We start from the raw sequence: 11,878 nt of genomic DNA, 5'->3' as shown, positions 1-11,878 counted from the left end.
ACGATGGCGCACGCAGTCCCATCATCCCCAGCCCTTGCCATTTGCCCTCCCTTCCCTCCCACGACGGCGCACGCAGTCCCATCAGCCCCAGCCCTTGCCATTTGCCCTCCCTTCCCTCCCACGACGGCGCACACAGTCCCATCATCCCCAGTCCTTGCCAGTTGCCCTCCCTTCCCTCCCAAGGCGCAAGCAGTCCCATTAGCCCACGCTTCCCTCCCATGACGCTCCAGTTCCAGCAGCACACCAGCCCTCTGTTTGCCTGTGTGCCCCCCTAACCCGCCTCCCTGGCTGTGGCAGAAGCTGCTCCGGCCTTTCTCCTCCTCCTCTCTTTCGTTTGAGTTGCGAGTCAAGCTGTCTTTGTGAAGTCCCCTTGAGGTGCCCCTCCCTCCCTCCCTCGTTCCCCCAACACACTCTTGTCTGACTGCTCCCCCCAGTGGCCCCGGTGGCTGCTACTTCTGCTGCCAGTCCCCCTCCTTCCGATTCTGGGGTCAGAGCTGCAAGGCCCCAAAACATGCAGAGCAGAGCACTTTTTAAAAAAAATCTTGCATCACAGCTGCCCTCCCCAGCCCCTGGGGTTGTTCATCGCATGCTGCCCCCGCAGCACCATGGCTGGGGGCTATTTGTCCCATATAGCCAAAGGCCCGGGACAAAGGGTGTCTGGGTGAATGGTCCAGGCCGAAGGGCGACGGGCAGAGGACCAAGGGTCCACTGGCCGTGGAGAATGGCTGCGGGAGGGCAACGGAGGAGGAAAGCTGGCTGTAAATGGGCTGAGGCGAGTGGCAGGGGGCGAAGGAGGCGTGACCAAGGGTCCATGCCTAAACATGGGGGGCGGTGCAGATGGAATCAGGAATAGTGCATCTCTTTTGTCTCTCTGGTTTCATGGACTGCAATGATCATGATCATCATTGACCAGTGAGGGAAGCGATCCAAAAGGATTCCCTTCCAGTTTGAGACTCAGTTGGGGAGCCTCAGGGACCGGGAGAGACTTCCAGCCGAGGGCTGTTGACGCCTCCAGTGTGATTTGCCCTCGCTGCTCACTCGGGGACTGAAAGAGAGAGACGTCTAGTGTGAGTCTCAGAAAGTATCTGCTCATGGACTGAGTGAGTCTGGGAGCCGATAATTATCCACATCCATTCGGTGTGAGTGTCACACAAGCTCAGGGACTGAAAGACCTCTAAAAATGAGTCATCACTATTTACAGGATGGATTGGCATGTGGAATGCTTGTGTGGCCCTTCTCAAGTTCTAAGAAGTACAGATGTGGCTAACATTACACTAGGCCAGAATACTAATTACTGTTTTAATAATCAGTGACCAAGCCTAGCAATAGAAAGGGCCATAGACATTTTCTTTTGGGTTTTAAGAACCATTACCAGGCCTAACAGTAAGGAGGCAAGAAAAGTATGGAATCTTATGTACATCATGGAACACACCTAGACTGGGCTAAAAATACAACAGGCAAGAAAACGAGAATCCCTATTATGTAGCAATGGTCACAGATAGGATTAAAATGTGTAGTGTGGTGTGATCATGAAAGTGGCTTACATTTTCAGCGATTGTTCTAAAGGTCAGTTTTGACATAATTGGTGAAATAGCATTCTTGGTGGAGATCATGTTTATTCTTGCGTTCCATTCCTTCTTCCTCCTTTTTCACCATCAACACTGCAGGCTGACAAGTGAGTCTTCTGTCTTCTAGGATGGTGTAGAGTACATGTCTTTGAGATAAAAAAAAAAAATCAACATTACTTCAGCTGCCACTGAGGTTTTACACCTAAGAAGGCACAATACACTGTGGTTACTATTACCTCAGAGGCAGGTGTTACCCCTACTTATCTAGGAAGAATGGACCATCAATTTTTTTTTTTGGGGGGGGGGAACATTGACCTCCCTCCATATCATAAAACTTTGAAGAATACAACTTACCTCACAGCGTAGGAGGCGCCATCACAGCCAAAGGCTAATAGGGCTTGAACTGGAGACATTTTCTTGCTGTCTTGGTTCTTCTTTTTTCTTTTTTCTTTCTTCGCCTTTGTTTCTTCCTCCGTGTCTCTTCTGAGGAACATTTGGCAACAGGCGTGCAAATGTTCCTCCCCTCGATCTCAGGGACTCTAAAGCTACAAAAGCTTTTATAGATCAACGGCCACACTTAGCATTAAAAAGGGCCGTTGAGGCTTTCTTTCTGGTTCTAAGAACCATCGCCATGGCCAGAATTATGCCAGGCAAGAAAGGTATAAAATCTATAATGGATCAACAGCCACACCTAGCATTTTAAAGGGCCATTGAGGTTTTCTTTTGGTTCTAAGAACCATCGCCATGGCTAGAATTATGCCAGGCAAGAAAGGTATAAAATCTATTATCCATCAATGGCCACACTTAGAATTAAAAAGGTCCATTGAAACTTTTTTTCTGATTCTAAGATCGATCGCCATGGCTAGAATTACGCCAGGCAGAAAACTATAAAATCTATGATTAATCACTGGCCACGTTGGTCATTTAAATGGGCCACTGAGAGGTTTTCTTTCTGGTTCTAAGAACCATAGCCATGGCTAAATTTACACCAGGCAGAAAACACTAAAATCTATTATCAATCAATGGCCACACCTAGAATTAAAAGGTCCATTGAAACTTTCTTTCTGGTTCTAAGAACCGTTGCCAGGGCTTAATTTATGCCATGCAAGAAAGATATAAAATCAACTATCTACAAGATCGTATTCATTCTTGATTTCCATTCCTTCTTCTTGTACTTTTACCATCAAAGCTGAGTCTTCTGTCTTCTAAGATGCTGTAGTACATGCCTTTGAAATAAAAAAAAAATCATCGTTACTTCAGCTGCCACTGAGGTTTTACACCTAAGAAGGCACAATACACTGTGGTTACTATTACCTCAGATGCAGGTGTTACCCCTACTTACCTAGGAAGAATGGACCATCAATTTTTTTGGGGGGGGGGGACCATTGACCTCCCTCCATATCATAAAACTTTGAAGAAGACAACTTACCTCACAGCGTAGGAGGCGCCATCACAGCCAAAGGCTAATAGAGCTTGAACTGGAGACATTTTCTTGCTGTCTTGGTTCTTCTTTTTTCTTTCTTCGCCTTTGTTTCTTCCTCCGTGTCTCTTCTGAGGAACATTTGGCAACAGGCGTGCAAATGTTCCTCCCCTCGATCTCAGGGACTCTAAAGCTACAAAAGCTTTTATATATCAACGGCCACACTTAGCATTAAAAAGGGCCGTTGAGGCTTTCTTTCTGGTTCTAGGAACCATCGCCATGGCCAGAATTATGCCAGGCCAGAAAGGTATAAAATCTATAATGGATCAACAGCCACACCTAGCATTAAAAAGGGCCATTGAGGTTTTCTTTTGGTTCTAAGAACCATCGCCATGGCTAGAATTATGCCAGGCAAGAAAGGTATAAAATCTATTATCCATCAATGGCCACACTTAGAATTAAAAAGGTCCATTGAAACTTTTTTTCTGGTTCTAAGAACAGTTGCCAGGGCTTAATTTATGCCAGGCAAGAAAGATATAAAATCAACTATCTACAAGATCGTATTCATTCTTGATTTCCATTCCTTCTTATTGTACTTTTACCATCAAAGCTGAGTCTTCTGTCTTCTAAGATGCTGTAGTACATGCCTTTGAAATAAAAAAAAAAATCAACGTTACTTCAGCTGCCACTGAGGTTTTACACCTAAGAAGTCACAATACACTGTGGTTACTATTACCTCAGATGCAGGTGTTACCCCTACTTACCTAGGAAGAATGGACCATCAATTTTTTTTGGGGGGACGACCATTGACCTCCCTCCATATCATAAAACTTTGAAGAATACAACTTACCTCACAGCGTAGGAGGCGCCATCACAGCCAAAGGCTAATAGGGCTTGAACTGGAGACATTTTCTTGCTGTCTTGGTTCTTCTTTTTTCTTTCTTCGGCTTTGTTTCTCCCTCCGTGTCTCTTCTGAGGAACATTTGGCAACAGGCGTGCAAATGTTCCTCCCCTCGATCTCAGGGACTCTAAAGCTACAAAATCTTTTATAGATCAACGGCCACACTTAGCATTAAAAAGGGCCGTTGAGGCTTTCTTTCTGGTTCTAAGAACCATCGTCATGGCCAGAATTATGCCAGGCACGAAAGGTATAAAATCTATAATTGATCAACAGCCACACCTAGCATTAAAAAGGGCCATTGAGGTTTTCTTTTGGTTCTAAGAACCATCGCCATGGCTAGAAGTATGCCAGGCAAGAAAGGTATAAAATCTATTATCCATCAATGGCCACACTTAGAATTAAAAAGGTCCATTGAAACTTTTTTTCTGATTCTAATATCGATCGCCATGGCTAAAATTACGCCAGGCAGAAAACTATAAAATCTATGATTAATCACTGGCCACGTTGGTCATTTAAATGGGCCACTGAGAGGTTTTCTTTCTGGTTCTCAGAACCATAGCCATGGCTAAATTTACACTAGGCAGAAAACTATAAAATCTATTATCAATCAATGGCCACACCTAGAATTAAAAGGTCCATTGAAACTTTCTTTCTGGTTCTAAGAACCGTTGCCAGGGCTTAATTTATGCCAGGCAAAAAAGATATAAAATCAACTATCTACAAGATCGTATTCATTCTTGATTTCCATTCCTTCTTCTTGTACTTTTACCATCAAAGCTGAGTCTTCTGTCTTCTAAGATTCTGTAGTACATGCCTTTGAAATAAAAAAAAAATCAACGTTACTTCAGCTGCCACTGAGGTTTTACACCTAAGAAGGCACAATACACTGTGGTTACTATTACCTCAGATGCAGGTGTTACCCCTACTTACCTAGGAAGAATGGACCATCAATTTTTTTTGCTGGGGGGGGGACCATTGACCTCCCTCCATATCATAAAACTTTGAAGAATACAACTTACCTCACAGCGTAGGAGGCGCCATCACAGCCAAAGGCTAATAGAGCTTGAACTGGAGACATTTTCTTGCTGTCTTGGTTCTTCTTTTTTCTTTCTTCGCCTTTGTTTCTTCCTCCGTGTCTCTTCTGAGGAACATTTGGCAACAGGCGTGCAAATGTTCCTCCCCTCGATCTCAGGGACTCTAAAGCTACAAAAGCTTTTATAGATCAACGGCCACACTTAGCATTAAAAAGGGCTGTTGAGGCTTTCTTTCTGGTTCTAAGAACCATCGCCATGGCTAGAATTATGCCAGGCAAGAAAGGTATAAAATCCTATAATGGATCAACAGCCACACCTAGCATTAAAAAGGGCCACTTAGAGGTTTCCTTTCTGGTTCTAAGAACCATCGCCATGGCTAGAATTATGCCAGGCAGAAATCTATAAAATCTATAATTAATCACGGGCCACACTGGTCTTTTAAATGGTCCGTTGAAGTTTTCTTTCTGGTTCTAAGAACCATCACCATGGCTAAAATTACGCCAGGCAGAAAACTATAAAATCTATTATCGATCAACAGCCATGCCTAGCATTTAAAAGGGCTGTTGGGGAGGTTTCCTTTCTGGTTCTAATAACCATTGCCAGGGCTTAATTTATGCCAGGCAAGAACGATATAAAATCTATTATCTAAAACATTATATTCTTCTTAATTTCCATTCCTTCTTCTTGTACTTTTACCATCGACGCTGAGTCTTCTGTCCTCTAAGATGCTGTAGTACATGCCTTTGAGACAAAAAAAAAATCAGCATTACTTCAGCTGCCACTGGCGTTTTACTCCTATGAATGCACAATACACTGTGGTTACTATTACCTCAGAAGCATTGTTACCCCCTACTTACCTAGGAAGAATGGACCATCAATTTCCTAGGAAGAATGGACCATCCACTTCACTCCATATCCTAAGACTCTGAAGAATACAACTTACCTCACAGCGTAGGAGGTGCCATCACAGCCAAAGGCTAATAGGGCTTGAGCTGCAGACATTTTCTTGCTGTCTTGGTTCTTCTTTTTTCTTTCTTCGCCTTTGTTTCTTCCTCTGTGTCTCTTCTGAGGAACATTTGGCAACAGGTGTGCAAATGTTCCTCCCCTCAATCTCAGGGACTCTAAAGCTATAAAATCTTTTATAGATCAACGGCCACACCTAGTATTAAAAAGGGCCGTTGAGGCTTTCTTTCTGGTTCTAAGAATCATCGCCATGGCCAGAATTATGCCAGGCAGAAAACTATAAAATCTATAATCAATCAACAGCTGTGTCTAGCATTTAAAAGGGCTGTTGGGGAAGTTTCCTTTCTGGTTCTAAAAACCATTGCCGTGGCTAAATTTACAGCTGGCAAGAAAAGTATTAAATCTATTATCTACAGTTCAGTTTTGATTTATGTGGTGAAGTAGCATTCTTGATATTCATTCTTGCGTTCCATTCCTTCTTCCTCCATTTTCATCTTTCTGTCTTCTAAGATGCTGTAGCAGAAGTCTTTGAGTTAAAAAAAATAGTATTACTTCAGCTGCCCCTGGAGTTTTACTCCGAAGAATGCACAAAGTACAGTGGTTACTATTACCTCACGTGCAAGTGTTACCTTTCCTTATCTAGGCATAATGCAGAGGTTCCCAACCATTTGGGCACCAGGGAATGGTGCCATGGATAAAGGGTTTCCGCGGACCAGAGGGGGTATTGAATACCTGCATCCTGAGGATGGAGTTTGCTTGTTTGTGTGGCCTGCTTGGTGGCATGGTGCGGTCCAGTGCTGGTCCACAGACTGAGGGTTGAGGACCCCTGGCATAATAGATCAACAAGTAGTGGAAGACCATTGACCTCCCTCCATATCATAAAACTTTGAAGAATACAACTCAACTAAACTTACCACACAGTGTAGGAGGCGCCATCACAGCCAAAGGCTAATAGGGCTTGAACTGGAGACATTTTCTTGCTGTCTTGGTCTTCTTTTTTCTTTCTTCGCTTTGTTTCTTCCTCTGCTGTCAGCAAGGGTTGTCTCTTTTGAGGAACATTTGTCAGCAAGAGTGCACTTGCTCTCCACTCAGTCTGCAAAGCTAAAAAAACTATAAAATCTTTTATAGATCAACAGCCACACCTAGCATTAGAAAAGGACTGTTGAGGTTTTATTTCAGGTTCTGAAAACCATTACCATGGCTAAAATTATGCCAGGCAAGAAAACCATAAAGTTTATAATCTATCAACAGCCATGCCTAGCTTTAAAAGGGGCCATTGAGAGTTCCCCCCCTCCCAGTTCTAAGAACCATTGCCATGGCTAAATTTACGCCTGGCAACAAACATTTAAAATTTATTATCTACAATTCAGTTGTGATTGAGTTGGTGAAGTAGCATTCTTGATGGAGACCATATTCATTCTTGTGTTCTATTCCTTCTTCCTCCATTTTCACCATCAACACTGCAGGCTGGCAGCTGAGTCTTCTATCTTCTAAGATGGTGTAGTAGAAGCCTTTGAGTTAAAAAAAATAGTATTACTTCAGTTGCCCCTGGAGTTTTACTCCTAAGAATGCACAAAGTATAGTGGTTACTATTACCTCAGATGCAGGTGTTACCGTTCCTTATCTAGGTATAATGCAGAGGTTCCCAACTGTTTGGGCACCAGGGAATGGTGCTGTGGATAAAGGGTTTCCGCGGACCGGGGGGGGGGTGTTGAATACCTGCATCCTGAGGATGGAGCTTTGCTTGTTTGTGTGGCCCACTTGCTGGCATGCTGCAGTCCGGTGCTGGTCCACAGACCAGGGATTGGGGAGCCCTGGCATAACGGATCAAGAAGTAGGGAAGACCACACCACCTCCCTCCATATCCTTTGAAGAATACAAGACTAAACTAAACTATAAAATCTCACAGCCACACCTAGCATTAGGAGGCGTTCCCATTGCCATGGCTAAAATTATGCCAGGCAAGGCTAATAGGGCTTGAGCTGGAGACATTTTCTTGCTGTCTGGGTCTTCTTTTTTCTTTCTTTGCTTTTGTGTCTTCCTCTGCTGTGCACAGCAAGGGTTGTCCCTTTCGAAGAACATTTGTCAGCAAGAGTGCACTGGTTTCTCCACTCAGACTGCAAAACTAAAAAAACTATAAAATCTTTTGTAGATCAACAGCCACACCTAGCATTAGAAAAGGGCTGTTGCGGATTTATTTCAGGTTCTGAAAACCATTGCCATGGCTAAAATTATGCCAGGCAAGAAAACCATAAAGTCTATAATCTATCAGCAGCCATGCCTAGCTTTAAAAGGGGCCATTGAGAGGCCCCCCCCCCCAGTTCTAAGAACCATCGCCATGGCTAAATTTATGCCTGGCAACAAACATTTAAAACTTTATATCTACAGCTCAGTTGTGATTGAGTTGGTGAAGTAGCATTCTTGATGGAGACCATATTCATTCTTTTATTCCATTCCTTCTTTCTCCATTTTCACCATCAACACTGCAGGCTGACAACTGTGTCTTCTGTTTTCTAAGATGGTATATTAGACGCCTTTGAGATTAAAAAAAAATATCAATGTTACATCAGCTGCCCCTGGAGTTTTACTCCTAAGAATGCACAATACACAATGGTTACTATTAGCTCAGATGCAGGTGTTACCATTCCTTATCTAGGCATAATGCAGAGGTTCCCAACCTTTTGGGCACCAAGGACCGGTGCCGTGGAGAAAGGTTTTCTGTGGACCAGAGGGGGTGTGGTTTTGAATACTGCCTGAATCTTGAGGATGGAGCTTTGCTTATTTGTGTGACCCACTTGCTGGCATGCTGCGGACCAGTGATGGTCCACCGACCAGGGGTTGGGGACCCCTGGCATAACGGATCATCCGCCTCCCTCCATACCCTGAGACTGTGAAGAATACAAGACTCAACTAAACTTACCTCACAGTGTAGGAGGTGCCATCACAGCCAAAGGCTTGAGCTGGAGACATTTTCTTGCTATTTGGTTCTACTTTCTTTCTTCTTCTTTCTCTTTGGTTTCTTCCTCTGCCATGCCCAGCATGCGTCGTCTCTTTCGAGGAACATTTGGCAGAAGAGCGCAACTTGTTCCTCCGCTCAATCTGCAAAGCTAGGAAACTATAAAATCTTTTATAGATCAACGGCCACACCTAGCATTAGAAAGGGGCCATTGAGGTTTCCTTTCTGGTTCTAAGAACCATCGTCCTGGCTAAAATAATGCCAGCCAGAAAACTATAAAATCTATTATAGATCAACAGCCACACCTAGCATTAAGAAGGGCCATTGAGGTTTTCTTTCTGGTTCTAAGAACCATCACCATTGGCTAGAATTATGCCAGGCACAAATCTATAAAATCTATTATTAATCACCGGCCACACTGATCATTTAAATGGGCCGCTGAGGTTTCCTTTCTGGTTCTAAGAACCATCACCATGGCTAAAATTATGCTAGGGAAGAAAGGTGTGAAATCAAATATCACTCATAATACCAGGTAGCAGCCAGAATATATAATGAAAACTCTTTAATTTCACAATAAATTCAAAGACCTAACCAGAGTTACAGTTGGGAAACTGACTATCCTAGACCAGGGATAGGCAACCTTGGCTCTTTTATGACTCGTGGACTTCAACTCCCAGAATTCCTGAGCCAGCCATTCTGGCTCAGGAATTCTGGGAGTTGAAGTACACGAGTCATAAAAGAGCCAAGGTTGCCTACCCCTGTCGTAGACCAAGCAATGTCCAAAAACATTAATAAATTTCTAGGAGCCTGTCACTCTGACAAATTAGCCATGAATAGACAGAAACAATATGTACCCACTTTGCAAAAAAGACAACACCTCTTCACCAGCAATCCACACTGAGATATGCATAGATTAACACTATGATTAACATCAGACCAGCAATCAAGAAGTAAACAATGTCCTAATCAAGGAACTGCCAAAGACTCTAACAACAAATAGCACAACAAAGAACCTCCAAGACCATTTTTTAAAAAAACTGCTAAAGCAAGCCTTAGGGCAGTGATGGCAAACCTTTTAGATCTTTTAGAGTGTCCAAAAGCCGCCCTGCCCCAGCTCTCGCCCGCCCGCCTCCCCATCCCGCTCTGCCATCCCGCAGGGCCACCTACCGCCTCCATGGCCCGTCGCAGATCTCCCAGGTGGTCCTGCAGTGCCATGGCAGTCACGCCTTCTGCCTGCGCCCCACAGCATCATCTGCATGCGACAGGGTGCGAGGGCGGAGTCTTGTCCCCACTGCCCGGCTGCCATGTCCTTGGCTGGGCTGCTGCGCACGGGCCACACCCAGGGGTGATTCTCCTCCGGGGGTCTGCTGGAGAAGAGGGGGCCGCGGAGGGAGGTGGGGCTGGGGCGAAGGCGCGCGTGCCCATAGAGAGGGCTCTGAGTGCCACCTCTGTCCCACGTGCCATAGGTTCGTCACCACTGCCTTAGGGTAAATTTCAGCAAGGCCCAAACAGTACTGGCCAGGCTTCCTCAATTTCATGATACACCGAAGAGTGAATTAAACCATCTGTCTTACTGTTGATGTCTTCTTCTTCGTCTACAGGTCATTTTGGATTCGTGCCTTGAAAGTCAACATTACTTCAGTTGGAACTGGAGTTTTACTCCTAAGAATGCACAATACACAGTGGTTACTATTACCCCAGACACAGGGGTTACCCTTGCTTACCTAGGCATAATTAGTGGAAGACCATCCACCTCCCTCCATATCCTAAAGCAGGGGTCTCCAAACCTGGCCCTTTTATGACTTATCACGCTGGCTGAGGAATTCTGGGAGTTGAAGTCCACAAGTCATAAAAGGGCCAAGTTTGAAGACCCCTGTCCTAAAGCTTTAAAGAATACAAGACTCAACTAAACATACCTCTCAGCGTAGAGGGTGCCATCACAGCCGAAGACTAAGAGGGCTTGCGCTGGAGACATTTTCTTGCTCTTTTTTTCTTCTTTTTTCTTCTTTCTCCTTTGTTTCTTCCTCAGTCGTGCCCGGCAACGTTGTCTCTTTCGAAGAATATTTGGTAGAAGAGTGCACTTCCTCTGCTCAGTCTGCAAAGCTACAAAACTATAACATCTTTTACAGATCAATGGCCAACCTAACATTAAAAAGGGCCATTGATGTTTTCTTTTTGGTTCTATGAACCATTGCCAAGGTTAAATTTCCAGACCAACAATCAAGAAGTAAACAATACCCTAATCAAGGAGTTGCCAAAGAAGCTAACAACACATAGCGCAACAAACAACCTCCAAGACCATTTTCGCTAACACTGAAAGGAGCCACTAGAACAGTGATGGCGAACCTTTTAGAGACCGAGTGCCCAAAAACTTGCCCCGACCCCGCTCCACCCTTCCATCCCCACCCCCCACCCCCCCACCCACAGGACCACTTACCACCTCCATGGCCCTCCGCAGATTGCCCAGGCAGCCCAGCAGCACTATGGCAGCCACGCCCTCTGCCCGCGCCCTGCAGCATCAGCTGCATGATGGGGTGTGAGGGCAGAGTCTTGTCTACGCTGCCTGGCTGCCATATCCTTGGCTGCGCTGCTCCGTGTGGGCCACGCTCGAGGGCGAGTCTCCTTCAGGGGAGCTGCTGGAGAGGAGGGGGTCGCAGGGGGAGGCAAGGCTGGGGCAACAGCACATGTGCCCACAGAGAGGGCTCCGAGTGACATAGGTTCGCCACCACTGCACTAGAACAAACTGGGAACAAACTGCACTACAACAGGGGTGTCAAATTGCCGGCCCATGGACCGGACAGGTCACGTGGAAGCCACGCCCACCCCATTGCCGGCAAGGGCAAAACCAGCCCGATGCGTTGCATGACGTCACATGACGTCACGAGTTTGGACATGCTTGGTCTACAAGAAAACCGCCAAGCTCAGAGAGCACCAAAGACACCTCATTTCAACTGTTAACCACAAATATTCTTCTTTATTGGTATTCCTCATATTAAAATGCATCACCAGGTTTACTTTTGCTTCTAAAAAGTCTGG

At 45.1% G+C, this 11,878-nt stretch overlaps 1 long non-coding RNA gene across 1 annotated transcript; it reads right to left on the bottom strand.

The window, feature by feature from the left end:
* Window positions 1-1,285: 1,285 nt before the first annotated feature.
* On the bottom strand, window positions 1,286-4,943 carry LOC120298388. The gene is made up of 2 exons (XR_005554065.1): window positions 4,909-4,943; window positions 1,286-1,714 (listed from the first exon to the last, which is right to left on the bottom strand). It is a non-coding gene; the product is annotated as an uncharacterized LOC120298388 (long non-coding RNA).
* Between the last annotated feature and the right edge of the window lie 6,935 nt (window positions 4,944-11,878).

This window comes from Crotalus tigris, unplaced genomic scaffold (assembly GCF_016545835.1).
Source record: "Crotalus tigris isolate CLP2741 ecotype Arizona unplaced genomic scaffold, ASM1654583v1 scf7180000023831.13384, whole genome shotgun sequence".
Lineage (NCBI taxonomy): Eukaryota > Metazoa > Chordata > Lepidosauria > Squamata > Viperidae > Crotalus > Crotalus tigris.
This window is presented reverse-complemented; position numbering and strand designations above follow the sequence as displayed.